The 12,907-nt window shown below is 38.6% G+C and overlaps 1 protein-coding gene across 3 annotated transcripts in view; it reads left to right on the top strand.

The window, feature by feature from the left end:
• Positions 1–585: 585 nt before the first annotated feature.
• Plekhm3 (pleckstrin homology domain containing M3) overlaps positions 586–12,907 on the top strand; it is a 215,079-nt gene continuing 202,757 nt past the window's right edge. For 2 of the 3 annotated variants that reach the window (XM_048808417.1, XM_015481316.2), the window contains exon 1: positions 586–738. The gene's annotated coding sequence lies outside the window, so the exon portion shown is untranslated. Of the gene's footprint in view, positions 739–791; positions 976–12,907 lie in introns of those variants that run through there. The other variant, XM_048808416.1, reaches the window with a different exon arrangement.

Below are 12,907 nucleotides of genomic sequence, written 5' to 3'. Positions count from 1 at the left end.
TGGAGAATAAATCAGGAAACCACAAGGAAGACCTGTTCCAATTAGACCTGAATATCCCTACCAGTGGCTAAAGTCACTAGAGCGAGGTGGAGGGGGTTCTATGAGAAGCATCCTGTCCCCATCCCATCCCCAAGTGTGTACACACACTTCTGTTTTCCTGGGAATCTTCTGTGGGGTGGAAGACCTCCTCTCAAAAGTACTCACTTTCCACAGGCTGGAAACAAGAGGAAAGAGCAGTAAAAACTGACTTTCATCCCAGCTCCAAACACAGTACTACTTTGGGAAAGAATTGAACTGCTCAAAACTGACCCGGTTCTGGTGTGTTCCAAGTGACACTTTCCAATTGCAAACATCCATCTTGGCGTTGGGAGGAGCAGTGAGGAGACTCTACGGCACGCGCCACTGCTTTTACAATGTATGTGATAAAAAAAAAAAAAAAAAAAAAAAAAAAAGGTGTATTTGAAAGTAAAGAGATAAGGAGGCCCCAGGGAGTGCGGTAGGGCCCTTCCCGCCCAATCAGTCTTCGCGGCCTGGAACCTTGTGTGTCGGGACCTGGCTGCCGGGCCTCCGGGGGAAGCATTTGGGAGTGGGACCGCGAGCAGCCGCTTGTAAACAGAGCCGGGCTGGGATGGTCAGCGGCCGGACCGGCTGTCACCGTGCGGCGGGCGGGCTGCCCAGGCCGGGACCCCGCCAACAGTAGGCTGCAGGCCCCGCCGCTGAAGGGAGACGAGCCACCCGGTGAGCATCCGCCTGCTTCTGTGCTGCCTACCGGAAACGGGGAGGGCCAGGGATGGGGATGACAGCGTGGTAAATACCGAGCAGCTCCCCGGGGTAGCGGTGATGTTGCTGTTTCTTCTCCGCACACCGTTTTTTTTCGTGCTGGAGACTGCACTCCATGGCAATGGATAATGAGTGAAGGGAGATTACGTGATGCTCTGTTGCTCATTTTTTGTTTTTGTTTTTGGTGTGAATCAGGTAAATATCTGAGTCGAAAGTAGTTGATGTAGGCGGTCTTGCTCTGTGCGTTGCTTTTGGTCCCCTCTCTCTAAGGGTCATGGAAACCAAGCCTCAGCAGAGCTTTTAGTCACATCAAGCCAGGCCACCCCGAGAACACAAGGATTGCTCTTTCTGACGACTCTGCCCATTTTAAATGTATAGTAAATGACACCACATGACTGATGACAAGCATGGGCTGGTCTTCTATGAAAGGATTACTAAGCTAAAAAAAAATCAACATAGGGAAATCTCAGGCCCACTTCTTAAATAAAATAAATTACTACCGAGAAATACTACTGGATGACAAATTGAGACTGCTCTTTATGTATATAGCTCGCAAAGTAAGATCAGTTTAAATTTACTAGGTTAAACTGAGATGGAGCCATGCGGTTGTAAACTTATTTGGAAGGTATTTTTCCTCTTTTTATTTTTTTTCTCATTGGAAGAAGTTAAAGGGAAATAATCCCCGTGTTTTAAAATTTCAATAATCACAGTGTATTGTGATTTGTATTTTTAAGATATGTTATTATAAAACATCACATGTAAATTATAATTGGTTTTCTTAAAATACTAAGTAGTGTTTGTCTCATTAACTTCAAGAAAATGCCTTAACAGAGACCAGGCCACATATATCGTCTCTAAAAGGTCAATAGACATGTGTCACCTTGATCGAACAGTCTAACTTTTAGGAGACAAATATTAGGTTAAATTGCACATAGAGACATGTTTTAAAATCATGCACCAAGAAATAATATTAATGCCTGTTGAGTTTATTTTTACAATGAATATTATCATGATGTCATGGTTCATAGCAAGAATTATATAAAGTCAGACTACTTCAGTTTAATTTTCTGCTTGATCACTTCCTACTTGTGTAACTTGGGCAATTTACTTAGCTTTGCTGTGTTTGTATCTGTAAAATAGAAATAATAACTATACTGACTTCACTAGAGTTTTTATGGGGATTAAGTTAATTTTTTAAAGTGCTTAGAACAGGGCCTAGGATATAGTAATTACTATGTACATATTTGTTAATAAATATATAAAGTAAGTACATACCCATGTTGAAATGTAGAATGGTGATTACCAAGGGCTGGGGGAGGGAGAGAATGGGGAGTTGTTCTTTAATGGGTATTCAGTTTCACTTTTGCAAGATGAAAAGAGTTTTGGAGACTGTACAACAATGTGAATGTACTTAACTGAATGGTATTCTTAGAAATGTTTAAGTGGTAAATTTCATGTTATAATTATTTTACCATAGTAAAAAAAAATCACAGTTGACAAAGTTAGGCCCTCGAGATCTTTATTGACATCTTTATCCCATCCACAGTTGCCTTTGCCATTGTGAAAATGCAGCTTCCAAGTAGTCATCAGGAAGATGAATTTATTTAGTGGATGCATGTAATTGGGATTCATCATAAGGAGTACAAATAAATTATATGAAACACCACCTAAGACTCTGGGGCAGGCACAATTCTAAAAATGCCTCTCCATCAAGATTGTTGTCCCTAATCCTTGGAACCTGTGCATATAAGATATCACTCCCTTGATTGTATTCTGCTATATGGCACAGTTGAATTTAAAATGAGTAGATTTCCTAGGTGGCCTAATCTAATCACAAGTGGAGGGCTTTCTCTGGCTGGGAAATCTGAGAGATTTGAAGAATGAGAAGGCTTAGCATGTTGTTGCTGTTTTAAAGATGGAACTGTATAGTTGAGAATGACTTCAGGCAGCCTTTAGGAATTTAGAAAGTCTGGAATTACTGAGGGTGGCCCTCATCTGACAACCAGCATAGAAGTGGGACCCACAGAAAGACCACAAGGCACTGACTTCTTTCAACAACACAAATGATCTTGAAACAGGATTCTTTTTTTTTTTTTTTTTAGAGAGAGAGAGAGAGAAAGAGAGAGAGAGAGAGAGAGAGAGAGAGAGAGAATTTTTTTTAATATTTATTTTTTAGTTCTCTGCGGACACAACATCTTTGTTTGTATGTGGTGCTGAGGATCCAACCCGGGCCGCACGAATGCCAGGCGAGCGCGCTACCGCTTGAGCCACATCCCCAGCCCGAAACAGGATTCTTTACCAGAGTTTCTAGATAAAAGCCCAGCTTAGTGTGGCCAACACCTTAATTTATAAGAGAGACCCTTAGCAGAGAACCCAGCCCGACCCATCCAAACTTCTGATATTAGGAACTGTGAGGTAATAAATGGATGTTGTTTGAACTACTTAGTTTGTGGAAATGTATTATGCAGCAGTAGAAAACTAAAACAGACTCCAAGAGAAAAATGGCAAAAGAAATGAAGAGACTAACTACTCTTGTTTGGATCTGAATATCCCCCAAAGGCCCATGTATTAAAGACTTGGTCCCCAGGTTGGTGCTATTAGGAAGTAATGGAACCTTTTACAGGTGGGGCCTAGTGGGAGGCCATTAGATTTTGGGGGGCATGCCTCCAAAGGAGATTGTGGGATTCCAGATACTTACTTGTTCTTTTTGTTCCTAGGCTCATGATGTAAATGATTTTGCTCTACTAGGCATTCTGACTATGATGTGCTGCCTCACCACAGGCCCAAATAAAATGGGGCTAATCATATGCTGAAACTTCAAAAACTATGAGCCAAATTAAACCATTTCTCTTTATAAGTTGATTATCACAGGTATTTCATTATAGTGACAGCAAGCGAACATACTATTCATAGAAGAAAAAATCAAAAGGCTATTAAATATATATAAAACATATTCTTTCCATTAATCAAAGAAAATTGAAACAATAGCAAGGTACCATTTTTCCAGCTCTCCAATTAGCATAACTTCTCATTCCCTATTTCAGTAAGGGTTCAATGGAGTAGACATTCTCAAATACTTTGAGAAGCACACAATTATTATGACCTTTCTGAAAAGCACATTGGCTAAGTTATGAAAAGCCCTAATAATGCTCCTAACTTTGACTTCTGCTAACATTCCTCTTCTGGAAACCTAATGAGGAATATTTTAAAGGTTAATATTCAAAGATGCTCAGTATAGCCATTTAGAAAAGTATTGGCAGTAACCTAAATATCCAATAATAGGAGAACAGTTAACTATGGTATCATAGAAAATATAGTATAATATAGACATTAAAGACCCTGTCTCTAAATAAGATATAAAATTGGGCTGGGGATGTGGCTCAGTGGTTGAGTGCCCCTAAATTCAATCCCCGGTACTTCCCCAAAAGGGGTATTTATGACGAATCTTAACAGTGTAATAAGGTGTTGCCCAATTGTTACTAAGTGGGGGTAACAATACAATAGAGAACTGTATCTATAATATGCTCTCAAGTATGTTAAAAAAAATCTCACTGGTATTGGTGGCACACGCCTGTAATCCCAGTGGCTTGGGAGGCTGAGGCAGGAGGATCTCAAGTTCAAAGCCAGCCTCAGCAAAAGTGAGGTGCTAAGCAACTCAGTGAGACCCCTGTCTCTAAATAAAATACAGAATAGGTCTGGGGATGTGGTTCAGTGGTTGAGTACCCCTGAGTTCAATCCCAGGTAACCCCGCACAAAAAAAAAAAAGAGAATCTCTATAGGTGCTGGATGTGGTGGCTCATGCCTGTAATCTCCGTGACTCAGAAGGCAGAGGCAGGAGGATCACAAGTTCCAGGCCAGCTTCAGCAGTTAACAAGACCCTCAGCAACTTAGTGAGACCCTGTCTCAAAATGGGACTGGAGATGTAGCTTAGTAGTACAGTGGCCTTGTGTTCAATCCCCAGAATGAACGAATAAATAAATAAATCTATAGTGAAGGACCGAAAAGGCTAAAATGGGGCAGTGTTGAATAAGCATTGCTTATTTTGCCTTTTATTCTTCTTCTGTGTTTTCAAGATGCTGAACAATATACTTGTAGCACTTTTTCTATAATCATGGAAGTCAATAAGCTATTTAAAAACCTGTCTATATTGTGGGGAACACAATGAATCTAAAACATTGTGCAGTCAAATTATGAGGATAGTAAAATTCATAAATATGTGGCAGAAATTGACCTTTTTAGAAAGTAATATGAGGCAGGAAGCAATAAATATTATTGGAAAGATTAAAAATAAAGTTGGATAATATTTCTTGTTATATAATCATTGAAACCTTTGTGGTGGAAAGATCACCTTGTAAAAGCAATAGAAAAAGATGTAAAAGCAATAGAAAAAGAAGGCACATGGCTGAATTTTTATTAAAATTCCTCCCCCCCCCAAGATTAATAGATTTAGGCTTTAGGTTATGGATCAAGTTTACTTATATAAAGGAAAAACAAAGAACTATGAGAAATTATGTAACCATTTGTCAAAAAGAAAGAGTTTTGCACATTAGGACTGAGAAACCAAGCTGGACATAGACCAGTATCATCTGCATTAGAAACATCCAAAGCTAATATTTATTGAATATTTATCAGAGATTTAACATACTCTAACTGTGGTTTGTACACTTTTGGAAGTCTTGAAGTCATTTGTTTCCCTATTTCAGAAGCAGGCAGATAGATGGTTACTACTCTAATCTCTACTTTCAGAAGACCTGATTTTAATAGGTCATTTGGGCAGAGATTTTAGAGTTCTCCATCTCTAGACAGTTTCCAGAAGTGCTTGGCTACTGCTGCTCCCACTTTTATTTTCCTGTTGGCTTCCGTTTCTATTTTCACTTCACCCTATGCTTCCATACCCCTAGAGAAGTAGGAAAAGTGTCTGCTGGCCCATTGGCTGCTAGCCAGATGCTGATTTGCTTCATGGGGAATGTTAACCCTTTAAAAGAAGAGGTATGGGGGATATCTAGCAAGGAATTGCTTTTGTTGTTATTATTATTTACTTTTAGAGCAGATTTGGGATCTGATTCATAAAGACTTGAACTATTTTTTAGCTTTTGGTGCAAGTCAAATGATTTCATGAACATTACTGGTAATGATTAAGAGTGTGATAAAAAAATGACCATCAGTAATAAAGTCCACACTGTTTGCTCTCATTTTGTTGGGTATTCTGGATCATAATGAACACTGAAAATCTCACGTAATTTACCTTCCAACTGACAAGAGAGTGAAAGCTTTATTTGGCCAAAGAGTGTAATTAATCTTGATGGCAGCATGAGTTATGAGCAAAAACCAAAATCAAAATATAGAGGCCATTGCATTGAGATGTTACACATGCTGTTTCCATTAACATTTCGTTTGTTTTTCATACTCTGATTAATTGTTAATTGGAGTTACATGTTTCAAATCAGATTACCCAATTATATGCCACATTTATGAGTATGGTAGAGATTTATTTATCCAATTAGCTTGATGAGTGTAGCCAACTTATAATTCCATTCAAAGTAAAGCTATGCTGTTCAGCATTATCCAATTCACTTGCAGACATTTATCTAATTGGGAAATTGTTAATTATTCACTTCACTTTGTGGTCTGTAGATGTGATTTTAAATGTTGATCTTCAGTCACAGAATGGGGAACATATATTATGGGTTAGAAAACATCAGAGATGTAATCAGCAGTTTTCATGTCTAGGAAATTAGCTAAATGATCTCTTCCCATGTGTTTACCAGGACTTCAGTTTTCCAGAACAATTTTTCTGCTACCTTCAGGGGTCCATTTATTCACTGATTCAACAAATGAGAATTGAACATTTACCTTATGTTGTGACACTGTACTTAGAGCTGGGAATACAGCCTTGAACATGACAGGCATAGTCCTTGCCTTCATGAAGCGTATAGTCTTTGGTGGAGATAGAACTGACCATTTTTTGAATAATATAAGAAGTATTCTAATGGAGGAAGTCAGGGTACTGTGGAAGAGTATAGGAGGCCTGTTCAAAATGAACCTGGGGGGTTCAAAGACATGATTCCTCAGCAAAGACCTGAAGGCTGAATTAAAAATTAGTTTGCAGGTGGGGGTAGGAGAAGGGTATGCTTAGGGAGGGAACAGTAGTGGTAAAGGGATGAAGATGATGGTGGCGGGAAAAAGCACTCCAAGGCAGGCAAAACAGGATAGTTAAGAAGCATGTAGAAAATTATAGTTTGTAAATTCTTAAAAAAATTTTTTAGTTGTAGATGGACACACTTTTTATGTATTTATTTGTATGTATTTATTTATATGCAGTGCTGAGGGTCAAATCCAGTGCCTCACACATGCTAGGCAAGCGCTCTACCACTGAGCCACAATCCCAGCCCTTAGTTTCTAAATTCTTCATGGTTGGAGACAAAGTAGTGTTTCAAAGGGAGAATCGATGTAAGCCCAGGAAGGTGAGTGGCTATGAGCCTTTTCCGGTCATTTTAAGAAGTAGATGGTTTACCCAGAAGCCCTTGTAGAAAGCCCACTTTGATTGCAGTGTGGCAAATGAGTAAGAGGAAGATTAAGACTGAAGGGAAGACAACTGGATGGTGATGACTACACCAAGGCATCAGGGGTGGGGAAAATTGATAGATCTGGCAGGTATCGTGGAGGTAGAATTCATGTGAGTTGCTGAGGTGGAGTAATTGTAGGTGAGGGAGCTAGCTGCAAGGACCAAGGCTGATATTCATCTTTTGGGGGCAGATAATGATATCCTTCACTCTCAAAAATGCTGGGACAAGGGACAGCTTTGAAGGGCAGATGAGGAGTTTGGTTTTGTGCACATCAAGAATTAGGGAACCTACAGAAGGCATTTGCCTATGTGGGTCTAGCGCTCAGGAGAGTGATCTGTTCCTCCTTTGCTGTGTGGATTGGAGATCACTCAGGGAGGGCAGAAGAGGAGCAGATAAGAGGATTATAGGTATAATAAGAATACTCACATTTATGACATTGGCATAGAGGGGAGTGGGAGGAGCAGCTAGAGATGGAGAAATACCAGAGTAGGCTGGGGGTTGAGAGCAGTAGAGTGGGTGCTCTGTAGGCCACATGCCCAGTGGTTAGTGAGATGCGAAGGGAGAACCTGGATTTAGTAACAGAAAATATTGGTGCCTTTTGCCTGTGAAATTTCAGCTGGAGCAGAAACAGACTACTTCTGGGGGGAGAACAGATGGGTGGTGAGAAATGGAGTTTGCAAGGATAAAGAATGAGTTTCTTCCAGAAACTTAGACAAAGAAGAGAGGAGAGGGAATGTATCCTCAGTGTGGAAGAGCTTGGGAAGCAAGAAAGGGGTTTATCTTTGTGCTGTTATTTGAAAAGATCTGTTCCTTTTAAGTAATACAACACTTGCCCCACTGAATCCCTCCATTCCAGGGCCACCAAAAAAATGGAGGCAGAGCAACTCCTGCTGGCTTGGACAAGGCAGGAGGCACCCTTGAATAGGTTAAAACCTATCGTAGAGCTTTTAAAACTGATTGCTGTCACTACTCTGTGACTTTGTGTTGGTTTTAAATGGGAGAAGATCAAAGAGATGTGGTGACCTTTTCCTTGGTACCAGACAGACACCTGTGGGCATCCTTTGGCCTGATTTGGAGTTCATCAAGCACTACATTATGTTATATGACTTGTGCTCCAAAACCACATTTGAAAGTGAGGCAGGTATCTTTATTCACCCTACTTTGCAGACAAAGTAAGTGAAATCCAGGTTCCAGTGGCTTTCACAGAATCACACTTCTGGTGGTGGTGCATAGAAGATTGAGACTCGGGTCTTCTAATTCAAGATCTTATGGTCCAAAAGTAGTTGTCTTTCACCAAAAGGTTATATTTGATGTCTGTATTTTCATTGTAGTGTGGCATTATTATCTTTTAGTAGATTTAAAGTAAGACTGAAGATTGTGGGCCAATTTTTAAGTTTTGTTTGAATCCCATGTGTCTTGATATTTGTCTCCCCTTAAAGTCAAGTTGGCTTTAGAAGGAGGTAATTTATTTGAATATGTCTTAATAGTTAAAATGTTTGAATTATCTATAGTAACATCCAATTTGAAAATATTTCTCTGTAATTCTTTTGACAGAAACATTTGTTTGCAAGTTCTTTTAAGCAAACATTTTTACAAGTGTTTCTATTTATTGGCTAAATGAAAAATGATGTCTTAGGGAAACATTAGTAAAAGGTTCAGGCAATTAGGACTATGTAAACATTTGCAAAAGCTCTTGTTTGGCTTAAATGAAGTCATAGTTATTATACCCTTGCAAGCATTCCAAGTAATGTGTCCAAGGTCAAAAGAGAATTGAGTTTAGTTATTTAGATAGAGAACAACTTTTTAACTCTGTTCAGGGGCTTCTCATCTACCATTCCCTTAGAGAACTTACAAGTGATTTTTTTTTTTTTTTTGTAAATTAAATATCAACTATTTCCCTGGGTGAAAAAGATGATATTTATCAATGAACTCCCTAAATCATGGGATTAACAAGTAGAAAGATTTAAAAATAAATGTTAAAGTGGCTGGTGTTTGACCCTAAAATTTGAAGCACTATGTGTGTAAAATGTCAGCATATTATTTTAGGATAATTAATTTTTTTTGAATTGTCATATAGACTGTGTGTGTATTTTAGGCACAGTGATTAGAAACCTTGCTCCTTAGACAAGTTGCTTCATCTCCTTACATCTCAATCTCCTTGTCTGTGAAGTGGTAATAATAATAACAGCTCTCTAAATAGTGTTGTTGTGAAGTGAGGATTTAACAACACCGTGTAGGTAAGGGGCTTTGTATAATGTCTGCCTTTTAATGAGTTAAATAATTTCAACCTTTAAAAAGTTAAATAACTATAAACCTTTTAACCTTTAAAAAGTTTAATAACTATTACTTAATTATTATTTAATCTGGTCTTGGCTTTGGAGCTATAAGAATTACCTTGATTTTGTTTTTAACCATTTGATTAAGTACATCATTCCACTCCTAACACATTACCATCCATATCAGAGGGAGCCTCTGCAGGACATTAGTTTAGTATAGTTCTAGTTAGTAGTCCCTAATCATGGGCAGCTGTTTATATGCTTGTCATCATAATGTCAGGTTAAAACAATCAAGAAAATGTAGATTAGAACCCTAAAATTAAACTCCCAAATATTCACACATTGCAGAGTTGTTTTGTAAAAATCCATTGTACACTAATGATAATGATCCTTAATAGAAGATATTTAAGACCAGATTTGGGTAAAAATATTGGTCCTACTATTCTTGTCTTTCATACTTTTAAAACTTTCCCTATGTCCTATATGATGGGAAGATTTTTCTGGCCTGCGTATTGAACATAGTTAAATAAGAAAGACTCATTCTGTTATTTTGCCTTATCATTTAGGGTCAAAGACAGTGTTTTGTCTGCATTTGCCAGCCTTGCTTGCTTCCTGACTAAATTGGTCATAGGCTGATAAGTAGCTAAGGTCATTGTCACAGATTAAGTACAAAAGGAACCAGGGGTGATGGATGCAGCCTATCACTATGGCAGACAGAGTTTATTGTTTCAAACTAGAGATAGAGATGAGTCACCTTTTTGGACCTGATCATTGGTTTGGTACTCTTGGGCTGCCATTTGACAAAGATCCAATCTTACTTTTTAGCAGGTTCAAGTGAAGCAGAGAAAAGAAAAAAAAAATCCTTTAATTTTCATGTGCATTCACGGTTAAGTGCCTATAGGAAGTGATTTTGTGAATATATGCTAACCCATAAGCTAATGGTTAAAATTGTAAGTATTCTTCCTTCTGCTAATCAGCTACAGTGACCTAAGAAGTTAAAGTCAACAAAAAGTGAATCATTTCCCATGACATCTCAGTCACCAGCAAAGGCCTTCTGTTGGACAGGAATGTTTCTATAGGTCAGAAACACTTGAGTAGTATGTGAAGAAGGACTTTACATTCTTGCCTTCTGTGTGTTTGCTCATGTAGAGCTCACTCTTTGATGAGACCTTGGAAGCTGTTACTATAGGCTGACAGCTTCATGTCAGAAGGAGCTTCATTTCTAGATCAGGTATGATTGGCTTTGTTTGTATGTTTCCTTTGTTTTTCTCTGAGATTATCTCTGTTCACATATCATTGTCACTTAATTCTCTTTCTTTTCCTTTGATTAGTAGTTTTGTCTTCCCATAACACCTTTTGTATACTTTTGCTGAGGCACTTTTTAAAATTTTTATATTTATTTATTTTTTAATTTTTAAATTTATTTTTATTTATTTATATGTGGTGCTGAGAATTGAACCCATTGCCTCACACGTGACAGGCAAGTGAGCTATTGCTGAGCCATAGCCCCAGCCTGCTAAGGCCCTTTTTATATTTGTTTTTGTGTCTACTCCCCACTAGCTATTAATTACTTCAAGGGCAGGAGCTGTGTTTTGTGTCTCTAATATTTAAGTAATGTTTGGGTACCTGATCCATCCTTTGTAAATACTTGTTGAGTAAGAATAGTTGTATATTTAGGAAGCAGCTCACTTCTAACAGAAATAATAATTATTTTAGATTTTGCAAAGAACTTCCACATGCATGACCTACATTTGTGCTTCTCAACTCTCTAAGGAAGATGGGAGCAAGTATTGGCAGGATTTCCCTTTTACACCGGAGGGCCAACAAGCTCTGAATTGGCCTGACTTGCTGGATGTCATTCATCTTAGAAGACAGTGCTGGGACATGGATCCTCTCCTGGTGTTAAAAATTTTGTTTTGCCCATTGCCACACCTTTGTCCCACTGAACAAACTCAGTATTAGCCTGGGCAGCTCATGTGTTGGGTTCAACCTACTTACTCCCTGTTCTACCACCAGGGCGCCTGTGAGATTTAAGGTGATTTAAAAAATTATTGAACTTGGGTGGCCCACAAGACTCAGTAATTAGACAGGGATTTCAAGAACTTCTTTTTCTTCCCCATGGGCCTTTACTGACAATAGATGAATCATCTTGGTCTCTCTTTCATCATCTTTGAAATAGTCCTATTACTTTACCTACCTCTCTCTTTTGAGATTACTACAAGTATTTATTAAGAAGCTTATCAAGCACTTTATAAACCATACTCTAAAGCATGCCTGTGAAAAATGAGTATTCTCAGTAAAACCAAGTGATTTTCCCATAGGTTAACTTTGAGGGGTTATGTGAGAAAAGTGAATGAAATTCAATCCTGTATTGGTTTTGGAAACAGAAACCCATTTTCCTGGTTCAAGCAGAAGATTCTAAATAGTTACATGGGCTGATAGATATCTTTAAATCTGAAGCTACTTCCCTAACTCTTTTAGGGGAGCTCAGATCTTGGGTTCTCACTGCACCTCCTTGTTATATTCCCGGTTGTGGTCTGTCACACATTCACCCTGTGCCAGCTAGCTTGGCTCCAGTGGTATTTAGGTACACCCTGCTAGTTATTTCTGTTGCAGTCTAGAAACGTGGTTTTTACAATGGAAGTTTTCACCTTTTTCACCCTGGTCGTAGGATGAAGTTTCCCCTGTTTGCTTTGAACTTACCATTCCCTTCCAGGGAGGCAGAGGGAGATGGAAAGCTTCAGTCTGCATTTTTAGTCTACATAACTGAACTTTGTTTCTGTGTGTTTTGTTTCTAAGAGCAGGACACATTGGAGTACTGGTGGTTTTATGGAAATGGGCTTCCCAACCAGAAGCTTTCGGTTTTCCAATTCAGTGGTTGACATAGGGTTGTAATAACACTGCTACTTTTGGTAGCAAAGCAGCCTGAGATTTGAAAAACCATGCTTATTTTAGCTTGGTTTTTGGGAAAACATTTTGGGGCATCAAATATCTCAATGAATTTGCAGGTGGAAAACAATAAACATGTGCTGAGATGTACTAAAAAAGGCTTTGAATTGATTGAAGTTATTTCAAAGGGAACATCTTATTACCCCAGTCAAAAGAGCTGGAGTTTTATGTCACTGGCAAATGAGACCCACCAAGTTGCCTAATATTGTAGTGGGTCACAAAATAATTTCTAAGTTCTGTAATAGCTGCTTTTGTTTCTATGAAAGGTCTGAGTGTAGTCTTTGCCACCTGACTTTTGTTATGTTATTTTTCAATCCTGGTTTTAATAGCTAGGAA

This window comes from Marmota marmota, unplaced genomic scaffold (assembly GCF_001458135.2).
Source record: "Marmota marmota marmota unplaced genomic scaffold, marMar, whole genome shotgun sequence".
In the NCBI taxonomy this organism is placed as follows: domain Eukaryota; kingdom Metazoa; phylum Chordata; class Mammalia; order Rodentia; family Sciuridae; genus Marmota; species Marmota marmota.
The sequence above is the reverse complement of the archived record's forward strand: the minus strand, read 5'-3'. Positions and strand labels throughout refer to the sequence as shown.